The 11,938-nt window shown below is 36.8% G+C and overlaps 1 long non-coding RNA gene across 1 annotated transcript; it reads right to left on the minus strand.

The window, feature by feature from the left end:
* Positions 1-640: 640 nt before the first annotated feature.
* On the minus strand, positions 641-10,041 carry LOC109196508 (uncharacterized). The gene is made up of 5 exons (XR_003215896.1): positions 9,960-10,041; positions 9,805-9,876; positions 2,858-3,262; positions 1,536-1,597; positions 641-824 (listed from the first exon to the last, which is right to left on the minus strand). It is a non-coding gene; the product is annotated as an uncharacterized LOC109196508 (long non-coding RNA).
* Positions 10,042-11,938: the final 1,897 nt, after the last annotated feature.

Here is an 11,938-nt window from a genome sequence, read left to right on the forward strand (position 1 = left end):
ACATGATTTATGAATCCTCCCTCTGCTGATTCTAATTTAAATTAAATGCAAAATTAAACGCACCGAGTTTTCCCAAGCACATAAACCTAGCTCTCTCCCCCATGCTCTTCCCCTCACATGTCAACACACGCATTCATATACGCTGAATTCCTGGACTACCCTGCAACAGAAAGGCACTGTTACCATGACTCTACTTTGGTCAGTCATCAAGGACAGCTTGTTGAAATTCTGCTCATCTCTTCCCTTTCTCCCCTCAGTTTCCCACTATCCTTCCAACAGTCTCCTCTTCCATGACCGGGGTGAAGTGGCCTGCTTTTGTTAACGGCAATACAGCGTCCGAGTGTCCAAAGAGGCAAAAGGAGAGATGGAAGGTGCAATAACAATAACCAAGAGACTGTTTGGAAAATAAAATAGTACCCAAAAAATGCCCTCATGTATATATTACACAGATAATCCTGAGTAAATTACTTATTATATGCCCTTGTAAAACAGGGATAAAATGATTAGGAGGCAATTTGAACAAAACCCTGCCTGTCCCTTTCTCCACCAAATCCACAAACATACACACACACACGCACACACACATTCCACCACTAAACCAATGATGATTGCCAGGAAGCACTTAAGCATTGAACTGACCTCAGTGTTTATTGTAAGGACGGGACAGGTAGGATTATAGAAAACACATCACAGGGTGCAGATGAAGGGGAAAGATGGTGTGGAGGGGTAGAATGAAGGCAGATTCATTGAGGGAAAAGGCCTTTGATGGACTGCATGCCCGGTCCTTCAAGGACAGGTTGGAGCAAAAGAGAGGAAGGTGTGGACTGTGTGAGTGGGAGGAAAGAGATGTTATGAGTAAGGGTTGGCAGATCTGGAGTGTTGTTAAGAATTGTAATATAATAAGTGGGCCATTTAATTCAGCCGCATTTAACATCAAACACACGATTCATCTCAGCTTAGCAAGGCCAGACTGTGACTCCCACATATACTGATACACAGCACTGATACAGTCTCAGCCAGGGCAGTCATATGTGTTCACTTATACATCTGAAGGCGCCGGTGGCATAAATCCATATGAATATTGTGCCGTTGGCCTCAAACGCCTGTGCTGATTTTCACCCGTGACTCCGCCAACACACATACATGCGAACATAGAGAAGCACCTGCCTTTGGCTAGCCCATTAAAAATACTGAGAGGGAGGAAAGTCAGGGCTACTGGAGTGTCTCTTACTCCAACGATCAATCATATATTAGCTAGACAGTGTATTCAACTGAGCAAGCTGCCATATAGACAGGGAGAATATGAAGAGGGAATCTAACAGTAGGGCCCATATGCAGTGAAGTCTGTGTAGGTCTGAAACTGATAACTATGGGCTAACAACTGAAGAAATACACATAATCCTGATGCGTTATTTATGCACGCTTCTGTTATATAAACCTCTCGGTGCCGCAGTTAGCTGTAAGTCGATGCAGATAAGCCCATTAATCGCATGCTTTCATATCAATGGATCTCTATGATCCATGAGTCTTTGCACCTGTCGATGAAGGGATGGCAATCTCAAAGTCGTCCAGAACAGCCAAGAACAGAAACACATGCCTAGAATAAAAAAAGAGGTCAGTTGGATTCTGTTGCCATAAAAACTCCAACACAGTCTACTTTAGACACACTGTGCCTTCACATGTTTTGCTTTTACTTGGTTCAACTTATGTTTGATTGAATTTACACATGTCCCCAAGTGTATTGATTTATGTGTTGTGAATATCTGTTGAAAGCAGGAATGTGTTACAGTATACTGTGTTAGTTTTTTCCTACTTCTTCCCATTATTAAAGAAAAAAGGTTGCCATGGTTTATATCTGTGTTGACGGTCATTGTAAGGGGGTCGGGATTACTAATGACTACAGCATAACTTTTACTGCACTAAGTGCCCAGCTCTGGTTGGTTTTTATTAACATGTCTTTCATTTATTTAGTTATTTTTTTTCTTTTTGCCATCCAGGAACACAAATTCACTAATGACCCTTTCAACCCTACGGCTATCTCGGTCTATTTTTCATTTTTTCCTTGCTCTTCTCTGTCATTAGAGGAGCACTGCTACATGAAAGCATGAAATCCATGCTGAGTGCAGGTGGATAATTATCAGATGCATTCACTTACGCAAGCCTTAGTTTGTGTAAATACATTTACTGTGTTGTATTATACCATTAAAACTATTAGATTATATGCAAAACAAGAGTCAGTTTTTTTTTTTTCATGATCATGAAAAAAAACGGTCGGTGTACCTTTTTGCCTTCTGTTTCTTAGAAAACCATCATGCTGTTACAGAATATTTTCAGCTTTTCTACCTACATAACATAAAGAAAAGCTGCTGCCTCGCGCTAAGCTTTCCCATATTGACTGCAAGAAGAAAACAGAAGACATGGGCTCTTTGAGGAGATTTTGCTCGCTGTTTGGTTTGTAGCCATGCTCGTGGCACTGATCGATCATACGGTGGATCCCATATTTGATTCCAGCTAAAACATTTCAAAAAATATTTTATAGATAATGATAGCAAGGAGAATTTATACAAACCATTACAATCTCCAGAAAATTCATCGGATATCCTCTAAACTTTACTCTAGTTCCACCAGTAAACATTTTAACTTGTCAAATCTCTACTTAATGATTTAACAAATTTAAGGAAAAAAATGAGCAATCATGTTTTATCAAAAATGAAGGCTGAGTTGTTTGCTCATCCCCTTATTTTGATTCCACCACAAAGTCGAAATTTGATGTTTTGTGTGAAAATTCTCAGCAAGTACCAAATGGATTGCTGTGAAATTTGGAGAAAGAAATTGGTGATTTGAGCATTGATCATACCTGTTTAACATCAGTTTGTTTTTGACAGGGTTTTTGGAAAGTGTTTGAGGATGCTTTCACATTTAGCTTTGCCACCCATCTGTTGAATGCTGCCTTCAGTTTAGAGTTATCAGAATTGCTAGTGTTAAATTTCACATCGACTTTCAATTCTGCAGAAACTTGGGGTAGAAAATGGAAGTGACTTGATGATATGGGTGTGGTAGTTTCATATGGCTGGAAGGGGAATTTGAAGCAGACTGATTCAGTTAGGACTACACAATGGACTCGATGGGTGCAGCTGCTGTGCATCTGCTAACCCTTCCCATTCACTTCCTCTTGTCCATGCTGAAGGATGCTGACAGCGAGTGGGTGCTGGGCCAATATATTGATGGGTCAAGCACAGTCTTTGTGTTGCCGATGGTCGTGCTGGTGTACAGATAAAGAAAGATAAAGATGACCTTTATTAGTCCCACAGGTGGGAAATTTGTTTTGTTACAGCAAAAGTGCAAAGTTATGTAGCAGAAATTAGAAAACACTGGAATGCAATAAAATAAAATAAAATAAAATACTATGTACAATAGAATAAAAATAGAATAATATATACAATAGAATAAAATAGAATACAAATACTATATACAACTGAGTAAGAAAATACAAAAGTACAACTTTGTCAGAGAAAGAATTGCACATATAGCAGTCTTATTTCACGTGTGAGGGTTTGATCAGCTGCCAAAGTCTTTGTTGTGGAGTCTGACAGCAGTGGGGAGGAAAGACCTGCGAAATCTCTCCGTCCCACACCATGGGTGCCGCAGTCTCCCACTGAAGGAGCTGCTAATTTGTATTGAGATTGCTTACAAATTATAGAGTTTGCTTTTTAGTTGCTTGTTCATGCTGCACTGTAAATGTTCATGGCCAATAAGAACTGGGTGCTAGCTGAATGTAAGGAACATTTCTTAATGTAACCTGTGTGGTAGAACTTCACATTATTTGGGTTGTAAAAGCCCTACGGCAGAGCCCAGTATTACGCCAATGAACAAAAAAAGTAATTATGCTCACCTCTATGCATCAGCGTAACTTTGTGCTGAACATTGGGGGGGGATCAAGATCTCTGTCTAAATAAATAAATAAATCTGGGTCAATTCCCAGATGATTAAACATGCAAATATTTCGCTGGTAATACCTGAAATGAGTAAAAAAAATCAACAGCCTATTTATGCAGGATAATTGATCATTTTATTGGGGGGGTTATATTGATTGGGTCTGATTATTGGGGGGGTAATTTCCAGCCCACTGGAAATTACACCCCTGCCTCTATGTACTCACAAGAAACTGCATATGCTGATTGTGAGTCAGAAGATTATAAAAATAGAATAGAATAGAATAGAATAGAATTCAACTTTATTGTCATTGCACAGGTACAGGGCAACGAAATGCAGTTTGCATCCATCCAGAAGTGCTTTAGCCATGATATAGATATATTACAATATATATTAGCAATAATATAGATATGTAAGTATATTACAGAAATGGGTCTATTATGGTATGTTATAATGTACACGGTATGAAGTATGTTATGAATATTCTATAACTATAAGTATGTACAGGCTGTAGTGAGTACAAGCTATGTACAGGCTATGAACAGGATATAAATATGAAATAAAAAAACTATACAGAAATATGAGATATACAGCTATACAGAAATGTGAACTATGCAAGTTATAAACAGTTGTAGGATTAAAAATTATTGTATGTACAGAATGATTATTTACACAGAACTATACAGTAGTGCAGTTAAGATAAGTGAGATATGCGGATAATTTCTACAGAGACTATATAAAGTGCTATAAATACCAGACTGCTAGAGTTAGTAGCATACTGTCTTTAACTTTCTGAACATTGTTGAGCAATAACTAATTACAAGTAACAAAGTTTTGTAATTACATGATAAATGCGCACAGAAAAAAGTCAATTAAATTATACATTTATGAACAACTGATGAGGGTTTATTTCTGGTAATTTAAGATTTAACAGTATACTGCATTTCTCCATTCTTTATTTAGACCTGCATTAGTAGTTACCGCAGCAACAACTGTTCTTTCTGGGGACCATAAATAAAGACAGAGCAAGACATCCAATCATCAAACTACAGGAAACAAATCAACAAATAATATAAATAAGAGAAGACAATAAAATCAAATATTTCCTTTAACAAACAAACAGAAATCTATTTTAAAAAATTACAGATACATTCACTTAGTAAATGCTTTCAGTGATAATAATATTTCAACCAGCATCACGACTATCATCAGTCTTCACAGATACATAATCAAGTGCATCCCAAAAGGATTTTCTTTTTAAAAAAAAATAAATTGTTTGAAAACTTTTACTAGCATTCTTAATCTCAACTGTAAGAAAAATGGAAGCTTGTTCCACTTCAACATCAGCCTTTTCTTTAATACACTGATTTTAAGTAAAGGTAAATAAGTAAGTAAATGTCGACAAATGCGACATTCAGGTATCATTTCATGTTACCAATCAGGTATCATGAAATGGACATAAGATATTTGAGCCTGTTAGAAGGAACTGTGTCTTGTGGAGCATTCATTTGGCATTAAGACCCTTTATGGGTTTAAATTTATTTTAGAAAGTAATCAAATATAATTATACATTTCATTACCACCATTACCACCCCCCACCCCAGGTTACGTCACTTATTATATTTCAATAGAACAATTAGCAACCTTTTTTTTTTTTTTAATAACCTTCCCAATAGATTTGTTATTGTTCTGCTTAGATGATAAGAGGGTTAGTCATCAGAACAGAATGTATTTTCAGCCATTAGAATTAAGCACGAGTGGAACTATAGGAGATTATTCCAGGAATACTTTCTTTTTATTGCATATCTCTTGTTTACACAGTCGTTTCTTTTATTTTGCCTGTCTGTACACATCAGCAGACATACTGCAGTCAGCACCACAAACAGTAACACATGCTTTGGCAAAAAAGATTCAGGATTCACGTTTTCTCCTCCAATTCTTGTAAATATTAATAATACATGAATCTCTTTCGCCAAAGTGAATAACAAAGTTGCCACTACTGCATCAATAGTATTCCACAAGGCTAACAAAAATGATTTAAAGTCATAAAACTCCATTTAATGTCACATAACAGATGTGTTTAAACATCAACAAGTAAACAAAGTATGTATGACTGAGGGAAGCAGGTGGAGCTCCTCTCATTGACAGGCAGCATCACCAAATATGTTGCTTATATGGAGAATAAGGGCCACATAAAAATGATTGAAACTTAAATGTGGCAGCAAGTTCATGAAGTTTACCTTATACCAATTTTTGAAGTTAGTTACAAACTAGGCAAGCCTGACTAAATGGGTCTTTGGAAGTTCTGACATGGCTGACTGATCTAAAATTATTGTGTTAAATTGTAAAATAATTGAATTTCTTCTGCATATTAAAAATGAAGAAGCAATGCTTAATGTCTGTGTTTTGCATCTGTGTGTAACTTTAACTTCACGGATGTGTTTCCCATGTGTGCATTAATAAAAAAAAACAAAAAAAACTTACACATTGGTTTATAATTAGTGGTAGTTGGTGTTTTAAGGGTTATTGACTCTTAAGTCATAGAAGTGCTGTGGAGGCTTACAAAGATTAGTCATCTTTGTAACCTTTGAAGAAAAATAGTATGTCAGAACAATCAGCTGAACCTAACAGCATCATTGGATTTTCAGAGGAAACGTTTTCCCCAAGGATGCCACTTTCGAAGCATTTACTTTTCACTTTTTTATTTCCTTTTTGAAATGACACCTGCCTTCAAAGCTTTCTGATCACTCTTTCTAAGTGCTCAATTTTTCATCCAAGCAAAGGATTAATCTGCTTTTAGTTGTTACTCTATTAAGTCAATATCATAAAAGAAACAATGCATGTATCTGCATAACCATCTCCGAGCAAAGGTTTAATTATAAGTGTACTCTATAAATGCCGCATAGTAATGGACTGAAAACAAAGAAATGTAAAAATATATATATATGACACGCACTGAGTTGAAACAACACCACCTACACTCTCAAGGACCACTTCTAAATATTTTTTAGGAGCCATTTATGCAACTTTAGGTTAACTAAGGGTAACCTTCAGTTAACCTCAGCATCTACGCTGGAGCTAACTGGAAGTTAGCTTCCCAACCCGCACAAGTAGTATCTTCAGTACTACAGCCACAGTGTGTGGATCCAGCAACACAGAAAAGGTTGTGGCATAGACAGCTTATGCCAGGTGTAGAGCAAAGTTTGAGATTTGAATGGTGGTGTTTTTAGTATCTTGTTATCGTCTTCTACAATAGTTTAATGATGAAAGTAGCTCAATATGCTATTTATCTTGATGTGTGCTAACAAGTTAGTTTGCAAACTTTCCAGAAGTTTGGAGAAAATCTGCGCTTCATTTAGACTAAAAGCTGGTTGAAGTACCTTCAACGTTAACCTTGTTTAAATGTACTTCACAGACTACAGCATTTGTTACCCTGATACAGTGCAGGCCTAGCCATGCCCTAATGTCAATATAATACAACAAGAGAAATAACTAAGACAAAATAGCAGCAGGCAGGAAGTGGCCTTCAGAACCTTTCAAGCTTAAAACCGCTTTCTAAAGGCAAAAAAAGCATACTTTAAATAATGAATATTACTGCAGTCAACCTCCATCTGACAGTGATGTTTGGACAGCTGTTCTTCATTTTTGTGTGCTTGTGGGGTCATGAAAGCTCTTCATCCGCAGCAGTACAGCGAGTTATCCTCAACGAATTTATCTGTCTCCCCAGCAAAACATGCACAATATTTTTTCTTAATATTTCACGACCCGCTAAACACTAAATAAAACTTGCATTCATTCTGTGCTCTGTTTTTCTTTTTTTTTTCTGTGTCACTGAGCACTTGCTGTGATTCTCTTTGAGTCCTCCATTTAAAATATACCACATAGATAAATTATGGATGAAACGTTAGAGGCAAAAATTGAGCCAAAATAGAACTTTCTTTGAAGAAAATGCAGGAGGAGCTTACGTTGTCTTTTTTTGCAGACAAGCTGTAAATTTATTATTGGCAAAGTATGCATTCACTACTCCTGTATGATGCCAGTTAATTAACACTTTCTAACCATAATTCTATTAGTGGTTGTTATTAATTATTACTATTACCCTAACCATTTTGTCCTGTCTTCCTCCCCTCACCCCCAACCGGTCACAGCAGATGGCAGCCCCTCCCTAAGCCTGGTTCTGCTGGAGGTTTTTTCCTATTAAAAGGGAGTTTTTCCTTCCCACTGTCGCCATGTGCTCACTCATAGGGGGTCATCTGATTGTTGCGGTTTTCTCTGTATTACTGTAGGGTTTTTGCACCATGAGCAACTGTTGTTGTGAGTTATATAAATAAGATTGAATTATAATAATCAAGGGGTGCAATTACATGATATTACATCAGAATGTTGTGAGATGAATTTATAATAAACATGCATTGATTATAAATGTGCATCGATAATGCTGTCTGTTGTCCTAGCTATGCTCCCTTACATTCTCTCCCTCTCATATACACAATTACAAGAAGACATGGGGCTGAGGCCATGGCCTTTACCTTTTTAGTGCTCGCCGTGCTTATTGGAGCATACTGTCTAAGACATGGCCCTGCTCTCAACAATAGCTTCAGCAAAGATCCCATTTAGTTAAGAGCCCATAGAAGACCTGTCTTGAGGCTAAATGCAGAATAGCAAAGAGTGGAGGAAGAACAAAACAGAGAGAGGGAGCAGGATCAAACAGCAGAGAGAGGGAACAGAAACACATATGTGCAGCTAGTTCCTTATGGCTGATGCTTACTTTTTTACTGTCTGATGAAACCCAAAGCACTCTTTGCTGTCCAGTCATCTTTTCTTAAACCCATTTCCAACCTTCTATTTCCTGTAAATGAAAGTTTAACCAAGGGGAAACTTTCTCACTTACCATCAGTATCAGTTACTTAACAACTCTGATATACACTCGACTCACATGAATCCAGCTTTTGTCAGTTACCCCCTCAAAAGTCCAACTCTCTATCCTCAGCAGACCAGGCAATCTCACTTTCATCTTGATTCCCTTGTGGTATTGCCAAAATGATGGAAATAGCAGCAATTCCTCAGTGAGGGTAGCTCTCTAATGGTGATGGGTGTTTTCTGCTGGCATGAAATTGCTAACTTATCTCCAAGAGGGCAAGATCAACCGTCATCACTACTGTCACGCAAGGTTTTATTCATTGCCTCTCTCTGCCCACCTCATGGTGATGGAGTGCAGCAAAGCCTCGTATTTTATGTGCCGTAATTAGGATCATGTCTGGCAAGGAGAGCGGTCATAGGTATAAAGCATGCCAGTATCATAATGCAGATACAGGTTTGTAAAGTTCTTTAGCTGACTCAGATGCAAGACAAAACCTGACAAGATGTTGTAAAATAAATTACCTTTAATGGCTTATGGGAAAAATATAACAAAAAGTGAAATAGAAAGGTAACAGGACACCCCAATGTAGAAAAACGGGAACTGAAAATGCTTAAAGGTAACACAAAAACTGATCAGGGAAAGAGCAGGAACAAGAAATGTGTAACAGGGCTATGGGACAAATACTCAGGGAAGATAAGACAATTCTTGCAAAAATACAAACTGCACTGCATACTGCTAACCCACGTCATTTAAAGTATGTCACTATCCAAACTTGGCTGTTGGGGTAATCAGTAATTCTCAAGACCACATGCGTAAAACCCTTGCATAAAGGAAAGTAAATATTTAAGTGGAAAGATAAAAGCGCAAAAGAGACAGTCTAACTGATAACAACATTTCATTCAAACACGCTTGCATGTTCAAAATATTACAGTAAAAGCATTTAGCTGAATACATGCAAACTGTTTAGCGGCTCATTCCGGAAGATCAAATAAATTAAAAGCACAGATTACCAAAGCAACAAACGGTCCAACGGTGTCCCACACGTCTGTCAAAATCCATGTAAAATACACCAGGACAAAACCCTACACAATGCATGAATTCGACACTTCTGAATACCTCTCGCTTGATATTCAATACAAAACACACTGTTTGTAATGATATTTACCTCACGATAACAAGCCTGTGTTCCCTGCAAACATATCAACATTGCACCAACTACACAAGCTAGCTACTTTGGTGAACCTCTCTCTCTGTCTAAACTTTTTGTCAACATTTTTGCGCTCTCAGGGGTTCTCCAAAATGTGCAGTGCCATCTAGTGGTGTGAATAAAAATGATAACATCTTCCCCACCAGAACTCGAGACAAAATAACAAAAAAAGTCCAAGGACAAAAAGAAGAGATTAAAGAGATTCAAGATTCTGTATTTGTCACATGCATAGTTATACAAGTGCAACACGCAATGAAATGTGTCCTGTTACTGATGCTGAGACGTGATCTGCTGTTGTATACTATAAAACTAGAAGATTTCGGAAAGTATAACAAAGCAATAAATAAGTAAACAGCTAAAATGGTGCATAGTCTGTGTGGAGCGGTCAGGAAGGCATCTGGACGTGGCCACTCCATCTTGATTGATTGATTGATTGATTGGTAATTTATTTCAAACCTGTAAACAATATACAGGTACATTTAGAAAAGAAAATAAGAGAGAGAGAAAAAAATACTATACAAAAAAATCAATACATTTCAATATAGCTGCCGTTCTGATTAATTTACATGTTGAAAGGGAGTGGGACGAAGTAAACACTTATTTAATCCCACCCCTTTGTCATAAATTATCAGTTAATATTTAGTCAGCTTCCTTACTGATATAATTTGTAATAAAATATAGTGAACAGATTTCTGATATACTATATACTATAATATAACATCATGAATTTTTTTAATTTATTTATTTTTTTTTAAATGGAGACATTCACTTAATTTCAATATTTTCCTTTTCTTTATAGTTCGAGAAGATCATATTTTTTTAACTCTTTTTGAACTGTTTTATGTTTGGACATTTCTTTAATTCCATATTCAGACTGTTCCACAGTTTCACTCCATGAACAGAAACACAAAAGCTTTTTCTTGTAGTACGGACCTTCCCTGTTTTGAAGTTACAAAAACCCCTTAAATTATAGCTTCCTTCTTTCAAAAAAAAACATACTCTGAATATTACCTGGCAGTTCTTTATTTTTTGCTTTGAATAAATTTAGTCTGTAATTAGCAAGCCAATACAGTGTGTGAAAAACTAAGTACACCCCCATGATTCAATAACTATAGAATCACATCTACCACCAGTCTGAGGTGCAGCTCTTGGGTTTTTTGCAATTTCTCATATCCGTGCTTCTGACTTTGGGGTGAATTTACTCGGATGCCCACTCCTAGGAAGATTGGCAATTGTCTTGAATGTTGTTCACTTGTAAGTAACTCTCACTGTAGAACGATTAACTTTAAGTTGTTTAGAAATAACCATATAACCCTTTTCAGACTGATTGTCAAGAACAATTGCTTATTTGATATTATTACTGATATCTTTCATCCGTGGGCTTCAGTTATAAATACCTGAACGCTCCAGGCCTGCCAGAACTTCAGCTTTTTTAATGAAGTGGATTTAATTAACAGCACCTTGCTGTTACTTACCCTCTTATTTTCTATGGAAGCAGTGGAAGTATACTTAGATTTTTACATTTTGGCTTAGTTTTTATCAAGGTTTAATACGGTATTAATGTTGCATTTACTTAATTTTCAGACCCTATGATTTTTCTTTGTTTATTGATTGATTTTTTTAAATGTCCAGATAGATAAAACTTCAGAATTTCAAATGGTGCAGGGTATTATCTCAAATAAAATACAAAAAATACTCCATGTATAATCATACCCAAATAGCATGAAATGTGTAGTTTACCTTAAGCAACTGTTTTTTTAAAGTGCCACTGTTAGCATGCTAACATCCTGAATGAAAATTGTCCCTCTTGATGGACAAGGTAGGGATGACTGAAGGTGAGAAGTGCATAGTGTTTCACACTTTTTGCCACTATCATGACATCACCTGGGTATTTGTAGAGCACTCCATGTAAAAGAATGCACTTATAGACTCAAAAT

This window comes from Oreochromis niloticus, linkage group LG22, assembly GCF_001858045.2.
Source record: "Oreochromis niloticus isolate F11D_XX linkage group LG22, O_niloticus_UMD_NMBU, whole genome shotgun sequence".
Lineage (NCBI taxonomy): Eukaryota > Metazoa > Chordata > Actinopteri > Cichliformes > Cichlidae > Oreochromis > Oreochromis niloticus.